We start from the raw sequence: 25,583 nt of genomic DNA, 5'->3' as shown, positions 1-25,583 counted from the left end.
GCCGTGACAGGATTGCGAGGACCGGCCGCTTCCTCGCTCTGATGGGGCTGGGGGCTTGTTCGGTTTACAGAGTAACTGGCAGTAGGAAAGAAAAGAAAATGTTTCTTTGATCTCTGGTTGCCCTCTTATAATACTAGCTAGTATTAGACTGCGTCTGGTGTGAGCCTCCCCTTTATCCCTGGATGTTGTCAGGTTGTATCAGCATGATCTGCTCTGGATAGGACTCTCTGAGGACAGAGTGCAGGAGGAAGCTGTGTTTATATTGCTTTTGTGTCTCTCAGGCTGAAAGACTTGCTGAGCTGATTTAAATAACCCAACACATGTCTGGGAGGGTGTGCACGCAAGTGTCCCGTTACCTGGACAAAGGAAGGAACTGGCTCTCTGCGGAGTGGTCCCCGAGCAGCCGGCTTGGGAGGAGTGGAAGGTTAGAAAGTATTAGCTTTGGTTGCTTTAGGAAAAGAACAGTCCCCAGGGTCTGACAGAGGGCAAATCTGTGGGCTCTTCTGGCTCTTCACAGGACTGTGGCATAGGTAACTAACTTACCGTTCGCTACTGCCTTGCCTTCGCGGGGAATTTCTGCTCCAAATTTATACGTTCTTGTTTTGGTAGCAGCCCAGCAGTTTAATCTGCCCTGTAGCATTTCCTCTGACAGTGAATCCCTTTTAACTGGATACTGTCAACAAACAGTTGGAGCCACGAGGAAGAAGCTCGGAGATGGAGGAACCAGCCTACATCCGTAGGATTGCAGCTCCGTCTTCTCCGTCCCTTCTGGATCCTCGGACTACCCCAACTTTCGCTCCCCTTTGGGTGCTCTGGTCACCTGCTGTTTTCATTCCCACATCAGGTGGCTGTAGAGGTCTAGGCTTGTTTCGGACTGGTGGGGGAATGTGGGATCTGTTGTGCAGGGGTTTAATAGGAGAAGATGTGATGAGAGGTGGCTGTGTTAGAGGGATTTGTCAACTTTGGATGAAAAGAGGTTTTAAATGTGTGTAGAAAGAGAGGTGCTTTTAAAAGAAGTTGGCTGAACAGGTGGGTTAAAAAAGATCCAAGAGCACGAGACACGGAAAGGCTTCAATAGATGCATGCTTCTGCTTTCCTTACTGGACAGAGCTAAATTGTCAGGGTGAGAAAAGAAGCAAAAAGTTTCGGCTTTGCTTTCAAACTTCTTAGGAAACGTTAGTCTGGACTAAGCTGAAACTGTTTATTTGGTAGGATTCAACTAGTGCTCTGCGATAGCTGAAAACAAGTTGGGTGGGAAGCATTCCAGTTGTCAATCCCGTTTTACCAGTGAGAACCTCTTCCAAAACTGAATTGTCGTCTTTCCCTCCCCTCAGGTAAAAAGCTGAGGATGGAGATAAGCTTTACGCTGTGGCCTAAAGGTCAGCAAACTCAGGCACCGTAAGGATTATCAGGGAGAGCGAATACTGACCAGAGCTCATTCGAGAAAGGCTTTCCACCAGCACCAGCACAGTGGGAAAAAGGTAGCAGCAAGTGCCCCTCGCTGCAAGCAGAGCAGCCTGTCTCAGGCACACACAGGTACATGGAGAAAGACCTGCTGGAGGTAGAGACAAACTGTATGCACTCCAGGTTTGTGTCTGGTGGCTCTTGGGATGTTCAGGTAGATACGTTAGACGAGATCTGAAGTATATAAAGGCTTTATTTTGTTGTGATAGAACTACTGCAACCACAGTCATTTTTGCCATGCGTTACTTCTCCTCTAACAGGGCACCTTACATAAACTCTCCAAAGTGGGGATGTCAGGGCTGTGGCAGGATACTTGGTGAACAACAAAAGGCCCCGATGTATACACAGAGGAAGGCAAATCCGTATTCCATCGTTAAGAAGTAGTGGTCACTTAGAGCCAGGATTTGCTAGGAAACATTTCCTTGTCTGCACCTTTCCAGTCATTATTTTTTTCTTTCAGTGTCTTATTTGGTTAAGCTTATCCACGTATGGGAATTTGCTGCCCAAATGTTTCTGTTCCAAGACGATGGTGGACAACGGGAAACTGCAGTCGGCTGAAAATGAGAAAGGGAATGTCCCCCAAGATGGCAAAACCAGACCCATGTGTCCTCCAGGTCTACCTTGCTGTAGTTCCAGCTAGCAGGGCTTTGGTTCACTGTGGAATATGCTGTCTGTATCTTGACTGTTAAGTCTTTCTTTCACAAAATCCCCTGGCACAGATCTCATTACCAAGATGGATTTTTGGTGTTTTAGCTGGTGCTGAAAATGGAAAATAGCTGTTTCAAGGGGGAAGGGCTAGAACCAAGTATTGATACTGTTCATGGTTGCTTGTTTTTATGTTCGCTGTTTAAATGTCCTCTGCTGGCCACGACTGCAGACAGGGTGCTGCTGGGAGAAGTTCCCTTCTGATCTCTGCCGGCATCGCCTTTCGTGAGTCCTTAGCACAGTTCAAAAATTGAGCGACATTAGTTCGTGTTCACAGATTGTGGTGTCTGGCATAGGGCTCAGTATGTGGTAGTTTGAACCTATGGAGATTTACTGTAGCAGGGCATTTAAGCATTTCCTTTGCTTTCACAGCATCTGAGGGGACCTAAAGGTTAAATGAGATTGACTCTGATCCAATTGATGATGCCTATGCTTGCCTTCAGACCTTTGAGCAAAGTCCTGAACACCTTGCTTCACATGGTTTTGTTATGGCTCTCATCTCTCTTTAGTGTTACTATTTCAAAAGGGGAAGAATGCAGTACCTTGCCACTGTTTTTAAAAAAAAAAAACAACCCACATTTGCGTAACCTAGAGATAGGTTTTAGATGTTAAATCAGCATGTGACTTTGTAACTCAGATACTAAACCTTGAGTGTTTAAATTATTTTATTTTACCTATTTGAGTGATGCTGTTTTAGATACTCTAAAAATCTAGAGATGTGTTTGTATTTTGTATACCTTTGAAGAGTGGGAGTGCCAGGTTTGAAATTTAGGGTTGGGTCTGTTCCTTCAAGAACACAGCCACTAGGAGACACTATCACTGCATCTATAGTAGTAAACTAACCAGAGGCAGAGCAGGTGTCTGAGCTGGGAGCTCAACCCTCTGCGCCCAGGTCAGCCCAGAGCAGTTCGCCCGTGGCTCTCCCAGCTCGCAGGCATGGTTAGGCGGTCAGCATGGACCAGTGGCCGTTCCCAGTGGGCCGTTCGGATGTCACCACCGTGTCGTGGAGAGTTCAATAATAATATTCTTCCATTTCCATTGGTCTTGGTGCGAGAGAACAGTACCAGGGCAGGTTTATGAAAAGAACAGAGAACTTATCCTTATGGATATATGGTACACAGTTAACAGGCAAGTCTGTGTGGGCGTCTGTGCATGCACCCTGCTATGAAATAAATCTAGTGAAGTGGAAGAGTACGCTGAAATATTACATTTGAAAATACAGAAGTCTGGGTAATTGCTTAGCGTTGTGATTTGATTAGTGAAATCATTGTAAGTGCTTCACAATTTTATGTACATTTAACATAAATGGTGTTTATGTAATATGAAATGGCACAGATGCAGAGCTCCTATCCTGTTCAGAGTAGCAGATATACTGCATGCAAGCGACAGAGATCCCTGTCTTGATATTTGACTTTATCAACATCTCACTTACCAGGAAAAGAATACCCAACAGAAACCCCAGCTGTTGTCCATTCCTCCTCTCCAAACTTAATTGTTCCTGCATTCTTCTTCTATAGATACTGTATCTTCATCCCAAGTTTCACTGTCTCTAAAGCTACAGTTCCATGGTCATGAATTCAGTTTGTTTGTACTACCTGATCACCAAACAATATGAGTTCGGTCCAGATCAGGGAGCATATGATTTGATTTCTCTAAAATTAGCCACAGCATATAGTATGGAGCTTACACAGGTTTTATACGAGCTGTAGAAAGATGATTATTAGTCAATTCTACACAAAGTTAACACAGGAGGCACAAATAATAAATACCTCACCCGGCATCAAGCCCTGTGGATGCAAGTTAACCTGTTAGCGTTTTTTGAACAAACTTGAACCTTAAGAATTAATTTATTGTACAGGATTAGTGTTTTAGTCATGCGGCTGCGGTGGTTTTGGATCTTGGAGTAGGAGTCCTAAAGCCATTTGCTGCGATGTCAAGACAAAGCCTGAAAGGGAGATTGCCAACACTTATTACGCGCCTAGCCCAGAGACAACAGGACACACCTAGGTGAGTCAGAAAAACTTGCTTTGCATTTCGTGGTAGGCTTCAGGCACCTACATAGGAGAGTGGGTTTTCAGGATCTGCCACAATATGTACAACGAGCACACCCACAGATTTCTTGTCATCTGAGTTTTTACTCTGTAATTTACCCACAAAATTCCTCTAAATGGAAACTTGATGAAATGTGCTGGCACAAATGTTTTGATTACTTCAGAGGATTAAATCCTCCAAGTGCTCTTGTTGTTACTTTTATGCCCGGTTCGAACAGCACTGACTCAGGATGGAGATGTTTTACCCTATGCTCTTTCTCAGACCTTTTGTGGGACAGATGGAGTGGATGTAGCCTATTAATTAGACATATCAGCTGTGGCTCTGACCTCATTTCACTGTTGTCAGTTGCAAATCTCTCATCGATTTCAATAAAAAAGAATTAGGCTCGCTCTACAGAAGATAACTCATGTTCCTTAAAACTAATTTGATGACACGATAGTTGTCATGGCCCCAACCTTCAGTTTGCCCTTGAGCTACACTTTCAAAAAGAAGTTGTCACCTAGACATTAACTCCATTTTTCTACATATCCAGATCCTTATATTGATGCAGAAGGATTGAAATACTTCTTATAAAGTCTACAGGGACTTATTTATTCTGAACGTTTTGTAAAAAGCAGGTTATAGTATTGGATTAGATATACAAAGGCTAAAGGGAGATAGTGCTTCTTTAAAAAATAGCTAAAGTTTTCAAAAGTCTTGCCTTACCGTAGCTTTCTGTGAGATAAACGCGTGTGTACACCCTCCTCCATGAAGACACATGCAGGTGTAGATGTACAAATGCACTAAGAACTCAGCATACAAAGCAGTATTGTATTTCTATACTAGCAGATCACTGCCTTTAATTTTTCTTCTTCGTCTTCCTGTTTTCCCCTTGATCTACAGGCTATCCCAGCCAAGATTGCTAATAACTGTAAATTTGTGAGCAGTATTTAAAGGGTCACGGATTTTCAGTTTAAAAAGGCTGTCGTTAAAACTCGGTCCTGTTTCACCTGCGTAGCAGTGTGGTTGGCACGTGGGTTCCTTCTCGGTGGATGCGACAGCGGGAGTGCCGGGCTGTGTGTGCGGGGGGACGCGGAGCCCCCACTACCCCTCGCCTGCAGTGCCAGGCTGTCTCTGCAAAGAGTCATCTTCGTGCAGGAGCAAGCTGTGTGCTTGCGAGGGGTGCGGAGGGAAGGCACGGTGCTAACAAGTGCGCCTTCATCTTCGGTACCTTCTCCTTTAATACCTTTTCGTTCTCTGTATGATTTAATTACCTTCCCCAGCCCAATGTGTTGCAATACCTGCTCTTCAGAACAATTAATTATATGAGTTCTTGAAAACTGGATCTGTCAATCCATCATCTCTCTTATTGTCCATCTGCTAATGAAAACTCCTCTCTTGCCAAGTCAGTACAGTATTTCACACGTTTAGCCTCCAGCTTATTAGTTTAAAATGCTATTTCCAGAGGCATGCAAGCAATAAAAATAAGTGTGCTTTTATATATTTAATCCTACTTCTATATTAATTTCAAAGCCTCTCAGTGTACTTAAAGCTTTAAGACAATTAGCTACAATACATGTCTCAGTGTTTAGGAAAGATAGCAGACTATGCTCAAAGATCATCGTATTTTCTAACTTATCTAGAACATACTTGATCCTGTGTAAGCAGTTCCAAGTTGGGGATCCTTACAAGGAAGAACAAAAAAGAACCAAGGCATAAAAGAATTAAGGAACACTCCTGCTAATTACAGGTATCTTCAGGAGAATGGCATGCAGTTCACAAAAATGCAGGTTCAGTGACACGTCTGAGAAATCAAATTCATTGAAGTGTTTTAAAGAAAAGAAGGTGGAAGGGGAATTTAAAAACGAAAAACATTTAATTTTTACTTTTCAAAAATAATGTGTAGTTTCAGTCCAAACATTTTCATTGCAAACCTATTCTTGAGTTGAAAAAAAGGTCAATGAAAAAAGGAAGACTAAAATGAAATGGTAGGGGTTCCACTACAAGGGAAAACACTTCAGTGTGTATTAGGGAGGCATTTTGGGTTGACTAAAACAGTATTTGTCTTTTTTAGTGTTTGGGTTTTTTTAAGTTTTGCTGACAAACTCAAAACATATCTTTTTTAGTGTGACTGCGACTGATGTATTTCTTGACTTTTTAAAAATATAAACACCAAGTCAAACATCAGTAATTTTTCCAGGCGGCTTTTTGCTCTGTAGCCTGTTTTACTATTTTCTCAACACATGATTTAAGCTCTGGGCTATTCCTGTAGGTATTTAAATTTATATAGAAACATAGAATAGTCTGGGTTGGAAGGGACCTTTAAAGGTCATCTAGTCCAACCCCCCTGCAATGAGCAGGGGCATCTTCAACTAGATCAGGTTGCTCAGAGCCCCGTCCAGCCTGACCTTGAATGTTTCCACGGATGGGGCATCAACCACCTCCCTGGGCAACCTGTGCCAGTGTTTCACCACCCCCATCATAAAAAATGTCTTCCTTATACCGAGTCTAAATCAACCCTCTTTCAGTTTAAAACGGTTACCCCTTGTCCTATTGCAACAGGCCCTGCTAAAAAGTTTGTCCCCATCTTTCTCATAAGCTCCCTTTATGTAGTGGAAGCCTGCTATGAAGTCTCCCTGGAGCCTTCTCTTCTCCAGGCTGAACAGCCCCAACTCTCTCAGCCTTTCTTCACAGGAGAGGTGTTCCATCCCTATGATCATTTTTGTGGCCCTCCTCTGGACCTGCTCGAACAGGTCCATGACCTCCTTATGTTGAGGACCCCAGAGCTGGACACAGTACTGCAGGTGGGGTCTCACCAGAGCAGAGAAGAGGAGCAGAATTACTTCCCTTGACCTGCTGGCCACGATTCTTTTGATGCAGCCCAGGATATGGTTGGCTTTCTGGGCTGTAAGTGCACATTGCCAGGTCATGTCCAGTTTTTCTTCCACCAGTACCCCCAAGTCCTTCTCTGCAGGGCTCCTCTCGGTCCCTTCATCCCCCAGCCTGTATTGATACCAGGGATTGCCCCAACCCAGGTGCAGGACCTTGCACTTGGCCTTGCTGAACCTCATGAGGTTCACATGGGCCCACCTCTCAAACTTGTCCAGGTCCCTCTGGATGGCATCCCATCCCTCAGCCATGTCAGCCACACCACTCAGCTTGGTGTCACCCGCAAACTTGCTGAGGGTGCACTCAATCCCACTATGTCATTGATGAAGATATTAAGCAGTACTGGTCCCAATACGGACTCCTGAGGGACACCACTCATCACTGACCTCCATCAGGACATTGAGCCATTGACCACTACCCTCTGCATGCAACCATCCAGCCAATTCCTCATCCACCAAACAGGTCACCCATCAAATCGATAACTCTCCATTTTAGAGAGAAGGATGTTGTGGGGGACCATGTCAAAGGCCTTACAGAAGTCCAGATAGATGACATCCATGGCTCTTTCCTTGTCCACTGATGTAGTTGCTGCATCATAGAAGGCCACTAGGTTGGCCAGCCAGGACTTGCCCTTGGTGAAGCCATGCCGGCTGTCTCAAACTACCTCCCTGTCCTCCATGTGCCTTAGCATAGCTTCTAGGAGGACCCGTTCCATGACCTTCCCAGGCACAGAGGTGAGGCTGATGCGTCAGTAGTTCCCAGGGTTCTCCTTTCTACCCTTTTTAAAAATGGGTGCAGTGTTTCCCTTTTTCCAGTCACCAGGGACTTCACCTGACTGCCATGACTTTTCAAATATCATGGAGAGTGGCTTGGCAACTGCATCAGGCAGTTCCCTCAGGACTCTGGGATGCCTTTCTCATCAGGTCCCATAGATACTCATCAGGTTCTCAGGCGGTTTCAAACCCGGTATTTTCTTACAGTGGGAGGGACCTTGCTCCCCCAGTCCTTGCCTTGAGGTCCATCCACTCAAGAGGTGTGGGAAGAGAGGTTACCAGTGAAGACCGAGGCAAAAAAACTGCTGAGTACCTCAGCCTTCTGCTTGTCCATTGTTACCAGTTCGCCAGTCTTGCTCATCGGGGGGGCATGCTTTCTTTGACCTTCTTTTTCTGGCTGACATACTCAGAAGCCCTTCTTATTATTCTTTGCATCCCTTGCCAAGTTCTGCTCCAGCCACACCTTGGCCTTCCTCACCCCATCCCTACACAACCGGGCAGTGTCCCTATTCTCTTCCCAAGATACCCGTCCCTGCTTTCACTGCCTGTGTGCTTCCTTCTTGTCGTTTAGTTTGACCAGCAGATCTTGACTCATCCATCCTGGTCTCTTGCCTTCCTTTCCCCATTTCTTACACCTGGGGATCGAGAGCTCTTGCACTCTATGGAAAGCATCCTTAAAGATCTGCCAGCTCTGTTCCCACAGCTTGTCACGGGCAAGCCTGGTGTCATCCCCCTCCCCCTTCAGGTCTAGTTTAAAGCTCTGCCAATGAGCCCCTCTAGCTCACGAGCAAAGACCCTCTTTCCCCTTTGAGAAAGGCGAATCCCATCTGAAGCCAGCAGGCCTGGGGCTGCGTAGGCCATCCCATTATGGAAAAACCCCAAATTGTGGTGGAGACAGCAGCCGCGGAGCCACGTATTAATAGACTGGGTCCGTCTGTTTCTTCCAACGTTGCTGCCCGCAACTGGAAGGAGAGAGGAAAAAATAACCCATGCTCCAGATTCCTTTACCAACCACCCCAAGGCCCTGAAGTCTCTTTTGATCGCCCCTGGACTATGCATCGCAGCTTCATCGCCACCCGCATGGAAGTGCAGTAACGGGTAATAGTCCGAGGGCTGTACCAAGCTTGAAGCTTCCTAGTGATGTCCCTAACCCGGGCCCCAGGGAGGCAGCAGGCTTCCCTACGAGGAGGGTCCGTCTGGCATATTGGACCCTCTGTTCCCCTCAGAAGGGAGTGCCCTACACCTGTAATGTATCTTATGTATATGTGTGTGTGTATTCATATACATGTATGCTTCATTGCTCCATTTCAGGTACTGTCTTTTCAGCCATTTCATTTAGTAGACTTTGCTGCTGTTAAGTCATATTGGTGCATTTTAAGTCCAGCTCTGTCATATATTTCCATAGTAACTTTTGGCTTTCTCTTTTACCATTTGATATTGGTCTAATTCCTACACTTTCTGTCATCTCTGTTGTCATGCTTTTATTTCTAGTCCTTCGTAGCTTCTGTTTTGTCTTTTTTTAATAATAATTCTCTTTCCTTGTCACTAGACACTGATGGTTCACCTAGGGTCTCTGTGAAGACAGCCAGTTGAGAAGAGGTTTTGCCAAGTCTCCGTGCTTCAGTACTATTTTGTTTAGTCTGGAGTAAAATGGTTCTTCTTCTCTGGCTGCATACAAAGGCATATCTGATTCTGTCTTCAGCTGGTTCACTGGTGTTGCCTCCAAAATTGCCAGGAAGTTTTGAGCCTTTTCTCTGTCAATCTCAAAACCTGTTAGTGTATTTTGTGGTGTTGATTTTCACAACAGCAGGCTTACAGCGTTGGTTTTTAATACTGGTAACTATAGGTAGGCATAGGGGCTGCCTGGCTGTCTCTGTTGGGTGGGCAGGATGACGCTGCCATTACCAAAGTCAAGGTCCTTGAGCTCCGTCCAGGAATTGAGCTTTTTCTTATTCTGCAATAGCTCGTTATCAACTGCATCTCCAAGAAGAAGGTAATGGACAGCACCTCTGAAGTAGATATTTTGGGGCAAGTTTAAATGTAACCAATCATCCCTTTGGCATATCCAGAATAATAGTGATGTATACAAGCGCAAAATCTGCGTGAGTGGGAAGATGGTCAGTTCGGTACTGGAACGCTTAGAGAGGGTAGCAGTAAAACCTGCATTCAAACTGATACTTGCCAAAAGTGTAAGTGCATTAATTTATCCCTGTATGTCTACCGCAGGGAGGACAGGTAAACGGGTCTAAGGGGAGCTGTAAGTGTATAACCTGCTAGTTCACATTTCTGCGTGCATCGTGTTAGTCTTGCTTAGCCCCACTGCCAAATTTGTGCTTCAAATCTGAGAGTGCCTGTACCTCTGATTTTCTCGTGGCCTCCTCAAGCCACACCATGTGGTTTCCAGATGGGGACTTCATCTCCCCTGAGGCAGGAACCCCTGGTGTTTGCCTTTCCAACCGTTCATTGTGCTTTCCTCCTGTCGTTTACTGTGCTAACCCCAGCAGCTGAGTTAGGTCTGGATCTTGGAGGTCTTCCCTCTCTCGGGGACACTGACAGAGATCAGCAGTACCCAAGCCACGTGTGCGGCTAAGCCTCTGAGGCACTGCGCACCATTCACAAAGGCTGTCTGGGGTGTGTGCGCAAACCTGGCGGTTCCGACTCCTCTGGGCAAGGGCGTCTGGTGCAGCACCCCCTTAGAGGGGATGGCCGACACCTCTGGTACACCTTTGCAACCTGGAGGAGCAACATGATCAGGGACCAGTTTAGGTCCTGAAGGTGGTGTAACTGTATTAGCCTAGCATTGTATCCAGGGTAATGACTGCCTCTTAGCCAGCTAATTAGCCTGAGCGCAGGAGAGAGCTAGTATGGATGTCCCGGGCTAGCACAGAGGCAGGCATGGGTACCTTTTATGTCCTAGGTCTGGCCCATACAGAGCCTGAAAGCCTGCTTCTCAACAGGTTTCTCAGGCCAAGGAAAAAAAGATCAATGTTATTTCTTCTGGAGCATGAAAATTACGGCCAGTGTTTGTGACTTTTACTAACCACCAACCATCTAGTACCGTGGCTTCCTTAATCTAAAAAAAATGCTGACACATATGTAACATGTAGCTGGGGATATGAGGGTGGACTAGAGGTTCTCCAGAGGTCCCTTCCAACCTTAACCATTCTGAGGTTCTGTATACCACAAATACATGGTATGCAGCTGTATCCATGTAGTATCTTCACATCTCAGTTCTTGAATATGGCTGTGGTGCCATATACTGCTGGCGCACCATACCGTACTAGACTACGTCCATGTTACTGATTTTTCATGAGATTGGCTTTAGGCTATATATACATGAACAACGGTCCAGCCCAACAGGAATAGTTGGTCCTGATTAAGTCCACACTACACTGGTTAGTATGTGGAGAGCCTTAGGTGTGCTCCTAGAGCGCTTTTCCTGGTGTAGCTTAATTCAAAAGTAATTCACTGCGTCTGTCCCAACACAGCTCTGCAACGCGAACCACAGCACAGCGGGTGGGCATCGTCAGGAAGTTCGCTCCAGAAGCTCGCTCCCGATTCGGACTAAATCGCTAATATAAGTTTACTGCCAATATCAGTTGGTTACTGATGCTCCTCGGGTAAGTACTCCCCACTGGGCAGGTTCCTGGCAGGCTCCTGTCACCTTCTGGATGCTCCCGTGCATGCTGGCAGCACGGCCGCTTCTGTGGCCACAAGCCGAGATGCTGCCGTGCCCTGTTGAGATGTTTGTGTATGTAAACCACCAGTGAACAGTGCTTGGTCTGCTCATCGCAAGGGGCGCAGACCGTGGCAAAGCGTGGCTGGAGAACCCGGTCATACGGAATGTGGAGGCCTCTGGTGCAAATTCATGCCAAACGTGCGGAGGGCTCGTGGCCCCATAGAACGGCAGAGGCAGCATACCCAGTCTGTATGACTGTAGTACGCTTCCTCTGAGGCAGAAAGCTATCTCATTAATTAAGTATCTGGTCCTTATCTGTGTAAGAACTACTCTTGCTATAGTAACCGAGAAGAGATTTGTCCTTAAAAGTGCGCACGTATATAAACACATGGCATCCCCACACATGCACGCATATGGGAATTAATTAACACCTGGCTGCTATTTATATCACAGCAATCTGGGACAGGAAGTGAAAAACAGATCAGAATCCCCCACCCGACGTTTTAGGGGGACGTGGAACAGGCAGTTGGCAACATCCCATGCTGGAAACTTCCAGGAGATACAATTCCTGTTGGTACAGAAAGTGCCAGAGGAACCTTCACAGCTACGTAGGCCAAAAGCGTTACAAAACCTGTCTGACTGTAATACGAAAGCCCCTCAGTAGGAAGCCTTCCACTGCTTCCAGGATTAGCTGTTCCCTTCCTTCTTGCTTTCTTTCCTGCCCTGTTTGCAGGCATAAGTTCCCTGGTGGTCTGCTGAAGGGGGTTCCCTTTCTGAGGGGAACCTGGAGGACCCTCTCAAAGGCATGGTGTTGGGCTCGAAGTTAAGGGCAGAATGGCCCCGTAGTGGTCACAGTCTCTTCAAGCGAGTTGCTGGAGTGCCTTGGGGAGGACATTCCTGTCTCCGTTTTCGGGGAACGGGTTTGTGTCACATGGTGGCACCCTTGCAAACTGAGTAAAGCTTGAACTCCTTCTGCAGCCTCTCTTGGGGCGGTCTAGGGGGTCTTCACCCTCAGTCAGTAACCAAGGCTTGAACGTCTTTCACGTGTTGATCCCCTGATTGTGTCTGGCTTGAAGTCAGTGAATAGGGGAAAGACTTACTGGGCAGCGGGAGACAGATAAAACCCACAAGGATGGTGTGGTTGTGTAAGCCCCATTTTTTTAGGTAACCCGGCAGTAGATGCAAAATTGTAGTGCAAAGAGTAAAATCACAATAAGTTGGTTGGTATTCATCATACCTGGCTATTTTTGCCAAGACACTTTTTTTTCTTCCATGATAATATTTAGCAATGAAACGTTGCGATCAGTAGCAGTTAAGGATTTTGTGAAACATAAAGCCAGAATATATGTAGCTAAATTCAGACCGAAGGAATCCCATTCTGGCCACCTCGATTCTCGCCAGCTTCCTGCCTTAGATGGTGGTGGTGTGTTACGAAGTGCTCTTAAACAGTTAATGTTATTTTGTCTTTCCACAGATGAGGTAGGCTGTTGAGTTTCATAGTTGTTCGTGCTTTGGAAGCCTCTGTGTCTGAGGAGATCAATCTGCTTGAGATCTTGCTGTTTGTCATTGTGCTGGCAGTGTCCGAAAGCCTGGGCTGGGGATCAGAGCCCAGCTGTATGGTAACCGTTATGTATATTTACAGTAAAAAGACAGACAGTTGTCTGCTTTGGACAACTTACACTCCTTACAGAGATCCAGCAAACTGCTGCAGCGAGAGCGTGGCAGTGTTTATTATCAGAACTTCTTTGTGCGCTGCATTTTTCTAGCTAAAAAAAGACAGCATTGGTTGTTACAGCCCTTTGACATAGGGACCCTGGTGAGAGCAGGAGTAAGGTGGAGTCTGAAACCAACACAGTTTGCAGGTTTTATTTATTCACTAGGCTACAGAGAAATGTTTCTAATTCAAAATAACAATGGTGTTAGTTAATCTGGATGTATTGTCCAAATCAGGAGAAAAGAATGCATTTTCCTTTCTTGAGGGAATAGTAAAGATGTAGTCATAGAAAGGCTCAAATGCCAGTATCTTTATTCCTGTTCCATTTTGACCTTTGGGCTGCCCCCAAAATATCCTGCAGAGCCAGCATATGTAGCCCTTAACAATAAAAACATGAAGAACAATAATATTTAATCAGTGAAGTTTTCCCCTGTGTCTGGATCTCTCAATCTAGATTTGCCATTTGCTCTGATAAGTACAAGTGATTTTCCACTGCGTGTCATGCTATTCAACCTGCATATGAAACGGGTTCATTGCTTAGACTCCTTGACAAATCAATGTAACGACAGCGTGGGATGGATATAATTGACTTGAAAAAGTGTTAAGTGATAGTTTAATTCTCCTGGGTGGTAACAGTCGTAATATTTTCTATTCAGGCTCTGCATTAAAGGTACAAAATCATTGTGATACCTGGATCAGTGTAGCAGCCATTGTATGCCTCCTACTTGTGCAAATACAGGAGGATTTCACTAGTCAGCACATGGCCGAGACCACTGGGCTGCTCCTGACAGCCATTGCCTGCGGAGAGCTCTCACCTTAAAGCCACCGGCGCTACGTCTGCCAAGGGAGCACTGAAAGTCATCGCGTGGAAGCTGGTCAGAACTGATGAGAGGAACCTGCCAGAACGGGGCACGGGTCAGACAGGCACATTGAACAGGAGCTGCAGAAACAGCACTTAGTGCCTGGAGGTCAGACTTGGCCTCAAGACTGAGAACTGAAAAAGGGGGGACAAATTCGTTACCTTCTTGTACCTGTGTGTTAATGCCTGGTAATTACCCTGGGTTATGCTGTGACCATACATCATCCTGTAAGTGAAGTATTTCCATAATTTTAGACACCGCCAGGAAATCACAGTAGTTGTCATATACTGTTTCTTCATTGTTCCCAAGGGGCACAGAAAGGAATAAGGAGGATTTTAACTCCCAGCCAGTGTCCCTGCTATTTATACTCCTTCTGCCATCAAGATGGTAGTTTCAGCAACCTGCCTTCTCATCCATGGCATATCAAGAGTGGCCACATCAAGGTGTTGTTTTTCCAGTCTGTTCATTAGTAATGCGGTGATACCAGAATGCCTAAGATGTGCCTCTTAGGGGCTAAAATTACATGTACAGAAAGATTAATGTCTCCTAATTTATCTTCCTGTCTAAACAGAGAAATCAGAGACAGCTTAGGAGACGTAACGGATTCTCGTCTTTATAGATGGAGAGCTAAGGTGTGAGGATTGCTCCCTGTCATACAGGAATCTGCAGCTGTGGATAGGACGGTCGTCCTGTCTCTGTGGTGTGCTGGTTTTGGCTGGGTAATGCAAAACTCTATTTCCCACACTTTTCATCCCAGGTGATGTTGGTTGCCCCTTTGCTGCCTGACTAGAGCGGAGGGAGACCAGATGAGGGGCTGAACTCGCTTCTTTGTATGGACCTGCAGTGGCTTCTCTCTTCTTGCTAAAAGAAAATACCAGGATGTCTTCAGATTTATTGAATTGTTCGGGAATGCTTAGGTTCTCCTTTTTCTTTCCGTCAGGTTTTTTTTTTTTTTCCCCGTGAAACTTAAAATATCTGCAAACCTGACAATGACTATTTATTTTTAGAGGCAGACTGCATTTCTCAGAACTGCTGTTTCTGAGCACTGTTGTGAAACTGATGTGTTTATTAACGGTGGCTGATTTGTAAAACTAGGCTTTTAGACATAAAAAGTACATACCTGAAGGGTAGAGGGGACATTTCCCAGTGACGGGAAGTACACTAGTGCCAAATGTACATCAAAATCCTTATTGGCAGATGACCAGCTTATCGCAATTCACAAACCTTCCATCACTATTTGCTTTGTGGACTATTACAAAAAAGTACTCGGGAAAAGGGAAGTCAAAACCTATCTGAAGCTGATGGTTTCTTTAACAATTTCTGGCATAATGTGTCATGTTTCAACAGGCGGATTCTTTCTCATGGCTTATGCTCTTGACATAACTTCAGATTCTGCCTAGCAGGACAGAATAGCAGGAGAGAGAAAAAAGTTAGTCTATCAGTTGATTAAGCAATTAGGTAGGCAAGATAACACCCCAGTAGGGCATTTTTTACATGACAAAGTGTAAAAGAAGAATGGAATAGTGTATTTTCTTGAAATTGGCCATAAACAATTATTGTCAAGGGTCTTCCTTGTTTAAAGATGTTCACACGTCTACTGAGCCATGGAAGACATTTTTACATACAGATACATACTAAAAAACCCACATGCAAACATGCAGTCTCTATTACGTCCAAGTGGTGATCTGCCACCAAGTTGCCAGGTGCCTCTAGGACATAACTGACAAACATGGCATAGTTTTAAATTGCCCCATTTGATATGCTGCAAAATTTACATTAAAGTGGAGATAGCATAGCTATCCTTTGGTTTGTCTGTCTGGGTATTACTGGCCTCAAAACACATTTCTTAAAGATTTATTAACAGATTCTCTCCACAGTCTCATCATGTCCTGAGTTCAGTGTAAAAGAAGTATTTGGGCTCCGTGGAAGTGATCTTCACAGTCCCATCCCGGTATAAGTTAGAATATTCTAGCAAGTGCTTTAATTTTCAGCCTTTGGGATCATTTATAATGGTTAGTGATTGTAGTAGACATCCTTATCTTGTATTTCCTCCTCAACATATCCTTTGTCCAGAGTCTCTGGAGAAGGTGGTATAGGAGCTGGCGAAGCTGTATCTATATCTTTCTCAGATAAGCATCCCTCTGCCCAAGAATTACACTCTTAATTCCTTTTGAAATACTCAAATGCTGTAAGTGGAACAGAAAAGACTCCAGATTTTAGCCTTAAATCTAGTCCTCTTCTAAAATCCTTTAGTGTAGCTAACAGTCATCCCTGACGAGTTGTTTCACTTGTGTTTTCAAACCATCAGCATTAACTTGCCATAGTGATTCACGTTTGTTTATTCAAGTGCCATGAGGTCCCACAGAGTTTCAGTGGATTAGCAGAAACAAAGTCAGAAAACAATAATAAGGTGGACAAAAAGGCGCATCAGATCCCATGCAGGCCTACAGTGTATAGCTAGAAAAATTACAGTAAATATCTACTGTAAAAGAAAATATGGCGAGTTAGTTTATCTGTTTTGTGGACAACACCAAATCTGATTTCACATCTAAAAAACACCCCCTCACAACTCAGCAAAGGATAATGCTCAGTGACTCCCCCAGCAGTGAGAGAGACCTCCTTTGTCTTACTGTTCAACATGGGTAACAACAGTTAGTAGTCTCCATCTTTATGGATTCCGTATCAGTGACACCACTCCAATACATTTCAGTGGGTTTCAAACCAATGCACAGGTGTACATTCTATATGAAGATCTCGGAGTTTGTAGGTTTTGTTTAAAATGCATCCTTCCAGGTCAGTGGGATCATGCATTATGGGTCTTCCTGTGCAAAAATGAAAAATTGTATTTCACCATCTAGGTATTATTTGCCCCTAACACTTTTGTTATGTTTAGTTTCTTTTTTTTTTTCCTATTCACTCATCCACATACCAAGTGGGAGTTTCCTACAGCTTCTTTAGCTTGCACCAAAGGCCCTGCGTGCAGTGCACTCCTTGACGGTCTCTGGCAGGCTCTGTAGCAGACCCTCTCGTGGGAGTGTGTATTCTCAGTAAGCGTGAATGCAAATACCCACATTCATGTGGACATCAGTGTTCACATGGAGTGTCCCACAGGTTTGTCCATGAATTCTAGCATGCCTTAGACCTAAAAATTTTTCAGTTTTTTGAACAGATCAAATAGTGACCTCCTGACAAAAACTGAAGTAGAATTTAACATTTCTGGCTACCTGCTCTGTTCTGTTTACACTCTGAGCCTCTATATCATATTTTTTTTGCAGACTATTTGTAATAGTTGGGCACCTGAACTAGAATCAGACTTGATAGCTGCTAGAACTAATTCATGATAACAAATGTCAGGTTCTTATTGAAAAGGAAGTGAGGAAAAAAGGGCATTGTAGGATTTTCACAGTGCTATCCAAATACTTTTTTTTAATAGGTGAAAAGTGGGTATTCTGCCCATTTGTTACTTTTTAAATCTTTACTCATTGCAAGAACGAATAAAAATTAATTACAAAGGAATGTGAGGAAGGTGGTACACATTTAATTGCAGCTCTCCCGGCCAACTATGCATAGTTTATTTGGGTTTGCCAGTACAGACTGCTCTGACTATTTGCCCATGTTCTGGCAATCACTTCTCGTCAGTTATAGTAGAGGAAAATTTCATTTCAGGTTTACTCTCCCTTCAGTGAGACTACGGCTCGTGTGGCTGGCAGGAAGAAAGCAGCGTCAGTGGAATATGCTGGGCTTTTTGCTCAAGTCCAGACTTTCATAGAATACGTGATACGTGTCACGTGTAAATTCTGATGCTTTGCTGGATTACCTGTTGATCTTTAGAAGTCCTTCACAGCTACTCACAAACGTGCTGGCACGCTGTCTGGAAATGTATGGGCTTGCCTACTGTGAAGCGAGCTATTTGGCTAATTGGCTGTGCACTAGCTCCTCGGCACTAATTCCTCACGCAGACACACGTACCCCAAAGCAAAGGTGAAGTAGCTGACTATACCTTGAAAGTGTAGGATAGACAGCATGGTTCCTTTACCTGCACCGCAATAGATTCCCAGCACAGGCAAGCCTTAGAGTTGTAAAGGCTTTGCTGTCCTAAAAAAATCACATGTTGTTTCAATTCACTGTGAGTTTCAGCAGCTTCGTTTTCTTTGGCTGGGTTCTGAATGTGACTGCCCAGATGAGGCCAGGAGATGGGGTTAAAGAATTGATTTTGACTCTGCTCATTTCTGACTACCAGCTAGCAGTCCACGAGACACTCTGCAAGTTTGAGCCTGGCAGCTAATAAAACCGCTGGATTTTACGCACAGAATGAATTTGACTCCTACTTACTTGTCTTGGAAATACGATGCAGCTGTGTCAGAGCGACAGGCCTTTGCTTGTTGCAAACTTTGCCTTGTTCCCTCTGTGGCACAGTTCCCTCGCGCTGTGGGTGTAAAAGGAGCGGGACACTTGTGAAAACAAGTAGCATGCAATTGCTTGTGGCTCTTTTGGAGAAAAAAACCAGAGTTCAGAAACATTTATGTGCTGTGCAGAAATGGGGGCTAAAAAGCTAACGTTCCCAGTTCTCTCTTCACAGGGCATTTTGTTAACAGTAAGTGCTGCCATACAGTCATATATAACCACAAGGACACAACAAGGCTGGATGGGAGGGTGTAATTAGCACTAAGAAAAGATGAGATGAGAAAACCGAAGCAAGCCAAGTAGATGCTTCCCTAATGAGGCTGCGAGGAAAGTGCCATAAATAGGCTAAGGAAACTCTGTTTAGGAATACACTGACGATACCACTTCCAAGTTGCAGTTGTGGAGTGACATTTTTTCCTGCCTTAGAAAAATACAAACCCGGAATTCAATTCTGCCAGCAGGTGGACAGCAAAGGCTCACAGTATTCAAAAAATAGAGTTTGTAATACTCAGATCTGCTTTGTAATACATGATATGACGTATTTTGACAATCACACCTGTGATTTTCTTTGGGTGCTCCCCAAAGCGGAAAGGAAAGGAGCTGGTGGTTCGTATCATCAAACCCGGCTAATCACATTTTTTTAAGAAGTGGAGGAAGACCAGTCCCGGCTCCTCCCTATTTGTTTATTGCTGCTGTATGTGGGTTTAGAGTAACGTGCTGGTAAAACTCGTCCTAGGGCACGCGGGAGCCCTGGCAGCCGGGGCTGTGGTGCACCAGCCCTTGCGCGGGCCGACGGCAGAGCGCCCGGGCTGGCGGAGTGGGGAGGACGCGGTTGTTGCGGCGCTGAGACCTGACCGCCGTCGGGTCTGCAGACGAGAGCCTGGACCCAACCCGCCGACAGCACCCCGTCTAGGAAACTACGGCCCGCCGCAGTCAGTTAGATACCATTCTTAGTGCATTTAATACAATACTTTTAACGCGGATAGTCATCTTCTAGTGCAACGTACGAGAACGTGAATTAACTTGCTATCACCTCTTACCCTCTTCTCGCTCCTACAGCTCATCCCAAATACATGCATGTCGCGCTTCTCTTTCCTCTTCATTTGCCTTTCAGTCATACGCAGTTTCTCTGATTTTTTTTCTTTCCTGGTCTTAGTTTTTAATCTGAACCATAGCTACCTGATGGCTTTACTTCATCTTAGCGTGCTTGTCGTCTGCTCTAAGTCAGAGTGAATTCAGTGCTCAGGAACGACACTGAACGAGCAACCCAGAAGAACAGAGTTCAGTCGGTATTTGTCCATGGGTTGGAGGGGCTCAGCGCTGCTTCAGTACCGTCCTCCAGAGAGACCTCCAAATATTCAAGTGTCTGATGGCGTGTGTTTGAAAAATCTCATCCTGTCTCTCGCAGGGAGCGAATCCAGTCACAACAGGCAATTTATCCTTTGGCTTCTCCCTGCTGTGTCTACCACAAGTAATGTTTTTGTGGTTTGTGGGACTGCTCCCTAGGAACTGAAATCACTCGTTTCACATATATCACAAAACTGCCATTAGTGGTTGTGCGTTTCGGTCACAGCCAAGCCAGGCTGGACTGGGTCCAGGGATGAGCCCAGCTCCTCTCCCTCAGGCATCCAGTTCTACTCGCCTGCAAGACCAACGCCCTCCGCGATGTAAAATTCACTCTGCCTCTCCCAGAATAAAAGTCCTCATGGTACCACACCGTGTTGTTCCTACATCCATCGTAGAGGAGTGGCCCTATTAGAGAAGCAAGGCTGACTTGTGTATAACTCATGCAGCAGTGAATTACATGTTGTTAATGATAATTATTACTTCAAGCTGGTAAAAAGGGCCTAAGCTACAAGACCCTCCTGAAATGATGGGCAGCACCACAAAGCATCCCATGCATCCATCACCGCTCCTCCTGACTTCTTACTTTCACGCTCCAGGGAACTGAAGGAGCTGTGCAAAAACGTGACACAGAGTTTTATGGGCAAAGGACGCAGACTGGAGTTGTTCTGCCTCCACGTGGAGGGTGGTTGTATGGTGCGTGTGTGCCCACACACAACTGGTGCTCTGTTAGGAGAAATAGGTTCTGTTATAATGTGAAGATGAAACCCAGCAACTATTTTCCAGGAAATGCAGTGAGCAAGAAAATGGAAATGAAGACTATTTATTTGTACTTTCCTTCCCTCAGCCAGGAGACCTTGCAGACAGTGAGATATATTTTCTGCTCATGTTCACTGGTCATCACTCTGCTGACTTCAGTGCAGTTCTGTCAATTTACATCAGCAGAGACGTGACCTTCTACTTGCCTGAAATTTATACAGACAATCCATCATTCAGGCAGTTGCAGGCTGTGTGTTTTGTGGGGCAACCTCAGCTATAGTGTGTACACATCTGCCCTCTGTGAAGGCATGCGCTGATCATGTTTAAAGCAGCCCAAACACGTTTTTATGAATAGAGATCTCGGACGTTACTATGGCAACCTAATCCTGTCAGTCAGGAGTAAATTATTAATGGTTTTCAGCAGCAGAAAATGCAAAATCTTGTTCCTGATATTTGTGCACTGTGGTGTCATGTGTTTTATTAAGAAAATAGTGCAACTTTTGTAGCACTGGGATTTCATAGTACATTATGTAAACTATCTTTTTTCTTTTCTTTGTATATTTTTCCTGGAGCTTTTGTCATCTGCTCTCAAGCTTTAAACAGCTCATATGGGTTATGTTTAAAAGGGAATTTCTTCCTCTGAGTTCAAAATTCCAATGCAAAACTCCCTTGTTTTAAATTTTGTATAGAAAATGATGCCTCCTTACATCTAATAAATTACTATTTTCAATTAGAATCTGGGTGATAACTATAAAAATCAAAATTTAGCAGGGAAAAAGTGTCTGATGCCTGCCAGTTTTTGATACAGCTTTTCTGTGCAGAAATAGCATGGTTGTAAAAGTATTGCAGAAGATTTTAAGGGTTTTTTAATACATTCAGTAATCCACAACCTTTTTTTTGACCAATACATATATAGGGAAAGACTGCAGTGTTCTAATTTTCTAAGAAAAAGGAAGCTAAATTGATGAGCTCTGAAGTTCTGGGTTTGCACTATTTAGTAAGAATTTTCATAATGGGTTTTCCTTGCTCAGATCCCCCACGCCCCCACTATATTCCAAACATTTTATTTCATAAAATTGCCTGGAAATTCTTTTTAGAGTTTAGTACAAAAAGCATCATGAGGATAAGAGGGTAATTCACTCGAAAATGAAACATGGCAGTGGTGTGATTGGAGGGCAGAATATTTTCCATCTTTAATATCAAGATCAGCGTATACTTCTGTGTTCTGGTATTGGCAAAGACAGCAGCTATTCTCCGAAGGGTCAGACAGCTCCTTTAAGCTTACAAAACCGGTTGACACAATGCTTGCTTTTTCAGAAGGCTCTGAATAACTGCTGTTGTAGGACTTTACACTACTGCTTTAAAACTACTTAAAGATGTGATTCTGCTTATCAATTTTTCTCATGTATGTACAATCAGTTTTCTTTGGTTATTTAGATTGTCTTTATTCTTATTCTTTTCTCACTAAGGGATTTGATTGGTGACTCCAGATAAGAATTACGTTTCTAGTAGTGTTGAATATTGGTTACAAAAATGGCAGAAAGCCTTTAAACTGTGATTTAAGAAACACATAGGTATTAACCTCCATTATTCACAGTCTGTGAATGTGTTCTAGGAAAATACAGGCATTTAACAGGTATGCCAAGGAGGAAATTCGGTAGATGTAGTTATGCTCAAAAATACTGGGGAAGTGATCCTAAATTTGGTTGTTGAAACAACTAGATAATTGAGTAAATATTGATCACGTCATGAATTTTTCCACCTAGGACTAATATGGCCCCCAAATGGTCTGTCCCAGAGGTAAATTTTCACGTTAGATCTGGAAGGGTTGTATGTGGGTCTTTCGCTAGGCTGCTGCTGCTGGCTGGAGGGAGAACTTTCTTTCCCAAATGGGGGTAGCTGAGGCAGGGTGCTGTGCGTAGCTCTGCCCTCATGCCTTCTGAGCAGGCACTTGCCTCTTCGGGCCAAATTCAGACCTTGCCGTAGGACCATGCAACTTAAAGTCCATGGATGCCTTCTCCTTCCAACCCCAACTTTTCCCGATGTGATGGCTGGTACACTCAGACGTCACTGTGGGTTGATAATTATTGTTGTAACCTTTATTAGTGCAGACTTTTCTGCAGCTCTTCTCTTCACACTCCAGCTAGGCTTTGATATGCAGGAAGGAGACCAACGACAGGTTTTACGTGCAGGCTTTGAAATACAAAGCTGATGGTCTAGGACAGATACTATAACCTTGTGAGGCGAGCAGACGAGCTGTGTCTGTCTGGCCATCCATCACAGGCCCTTAATGAGTCCTTTGGAAAAAAGATAAAACCAAGAAATCAAAGGTGGAGGATGCCTCACTTTGCTGAGACACCTGGCAGATGGCATTGATTGTTTCTAGGAAAAGCAATAAACTGAAGAGCAGGCAGCTTTTTTGCTAACTGTTCCAGCCAGATCATGCCTCACTGCAACTTCATAGAGGAAAATGTGTGATCCCATTTCAGAGGGAATGGGAGACCTCAGCTGTTCAGCAAAGCTGGGAGCAGATTGGGCCAAATGGGTGGCAGCACAGCAGGCTTCATGGGGAAATTCAAAGTTCAAAGCACACGCTCTTGCTTTTTGTCAGGTTTTTGTTTGAAGTAAGTTTGCTGTACTAGGCAGCTGGAATTAGAGGCAGGGGCAGAGCTAGCCTTTACCGTTATTGCTATGGGAAGGAGAAGCAGTGATTTTAGTGGAAGTTTTACGTAAGTTGCCTGTGCTTGTCTGAGAACATTTTTCTGCTGGGCTCTGAGCTGAGATGTAGTGCTGCAGGTTGAGACAAGTATTTGTACCATCAAGAAAGGAAGGAAACTAATTTCCTTGTTCCTCATGAGATATAATTAGGAATATTCAGTTGGAAGAAAGCAAGGGAAAAATGAGCTTGAATTTACTGAAAAAAATCCAAATGTATGCATGTATTTATGTATTAATGACAAGATTCATTAGACAGTTTCAGAGTTTCTCAGGGGAAGTAGTGGAAGATAAGTTCCCTAAAGCTTTAATGAGCAGGGTGGACAAATCACTTTAATATATCACAAGGCACACCACCTGAATTGCCTTGGAAGTGCCCAGATGTCCTACTAGATATGTGGTTTAGAGCTTTATTTGAGAAGAGAAAGGTCCAAAGGTACTAATGGAAATTAAAAAAAAAAAACAGCCCTCCTTTTTCTACAGTGGGATCCTGTTGTCCTCTGGGGTTTTGAGACCTTCCACCAGATTCTTTCTGGACATACTCAGCATGCAAAATAGGAAGGAGAGCACTTGTTTATCTCCAGTTTCTTCATCACTGCAGCTTCTGCACCACTGTCGAAAAGCTGCCTTTTAGCAGGAAAGAAAATATTCCTTCCCTACATAGGGTGCAGCCTGTGCTAGGAAATGATCTATTTACTAAGGCCAAGGAGTGATCCTGAAATGTAATCCACTGAAAACTAGACAGCGGGGAGGAAGAGGGGTGGCCTGTAGGGAATGTGCAGGGCCATAACATTGGCAGTGGGGTTTTCCTTAGCAGATACTTTAGCTATTCAGTAAACCCAGACAGAATCATGATTCAGGAATATTCAAGGCAACTCCCTCTTGCTTGTGACTGAAAAAGGAAACATGGCAAAAAGCAAAGAGGAAGAAAAAGTAAAAAGAAAAAAGGAAAAAGGGAAAGAAAAAAACGATAAAGCAGAAGAAAAATTAAAAATCAGTAAAGCTTCATGAAAATCCTCCAGGCTTGGGAATAATACGTGGGTTTTGCCTGCTTTGTGTTGATTACCATTCAGCCCAGAGGAGCTGGCAGTAACAGACCTCCCAAAGGCAGGCTGGCGTGCAGCGGCGTACGGGTGAATGGGAAAGCCCCGAGCCTCTGATGTGCTTAACGTACTGGTTTGGACACAGTCATTGCTTCACGACTGAGATAAAAATAGAGACTGACCAGAAACCCCAGGAGTTCTGATGGTAACGAGAGCAATGCTGCTTTTTGCTGTTCCCTACCCATCTCTAAGATTTGTTGCTTTTTCTCCACGCTGCAGCCAGCCTTGCCGTCCCTTGCAGACAGCCGATGGCCACCGGCTCTCTGGAGGCTGCCGTGTGGGACCTCAGCTGATTGTCCTCCAGAGGTGGTAGGGGGATCGGCCAGGGGATTTAAACACTGAAATTCGTGCCCCAAGAAGGGCTAACTGCTACAGCTAGAGTCTCGTTTGTAAGATTTAGTCAAATATTTTGAGAGACATTTACTTGCACTTACGAGGCATTCCACTGCCCAGAGTTCAGTAAACATCTCAAGCTGAATAGCACAACTAGGTGTCATTTCACCAAAAAATGTGAATTATCCAGTGTTTTCTTGTACTTGTATCTTCTTAGTTCCCTCCCTGAAGTGGAAAGGAAAGGAGGATTACTTAAGCATGGGGCAGAAGAGTTCAAGCCTGGTTTTGCAATGCCTGCTCTCATAAGCAGTCCCTGGGAGGTTATTTGGAAGAATAAAGGCTGCATTCTTCCTGTCTGCAGAGCGCATCAGGAAGCTAAAGCCAAGGGGTTTTTTTCTTACTGAAGAAAATCAGACTGAGGACTGTGCCTGAGACATGGTGAAATGGGGAGTTGCCTGCCAGAGCGCCCACATTTTCCGCATGGTTATTAGTCCAGCACAGATCAGGAACACGTATTTGGTTCTCTCCCTCTACCCAGCTGGGAGTAATCCAAGGTCTCTAGGTTGTCACTTCAGGACAGATGGAGGCGGCTATTTGTCCTCCTCAACTCTTTTGTGTGTGAAATAGCCTTTCCTGCACCTATATGCCCACTGTGCACGTGTGTGTGGATTTCTGCCTCTGGGACCTCCCTCGCGCTGGAGAAATCCCCCCTAATTATTGCCTGATGGCCAAGTAACCCTTACTGTAATAGTCACACCACCGTGTTTCCCAGTACAGGGGAAGCGGGCACTGAGAATTGGCAGCTGCAAG

General features: G+C 44.6%; 1 protein-coding gene across 3 annotated transcripts in view; it reads left to right on the top strand.

Annotated features, from left to right (window-relative positions):
* SLC1A2 (solute carrier family 1 member 2) overlaps positions 1–25,583 on the top strand; it is a 101,706-nt gene that overhangs the window by 1,975 nt on the left and 74,148 nt on the right. The window lies entirely within an intron of this gene.

Source organism: Buteo buteo, chromosome 6 (genome assembly GCF_964188355.1).
Source record: "Buteo buteo chromosome 6, bButBut1.hap1.1, whole genome shotgun sequence".
Taxonomy (NCBI): Eukaryota; Metazoa; Chordata; class Aves; order Accipitriformes; family Accipitridae; genus Buteo; species Buteo buteo.
The sequence above is the reverse complement of the archived record's forward strand: the minus strand, read 5'-3'. Positions and strand labels throughout refer to the sequence as shown.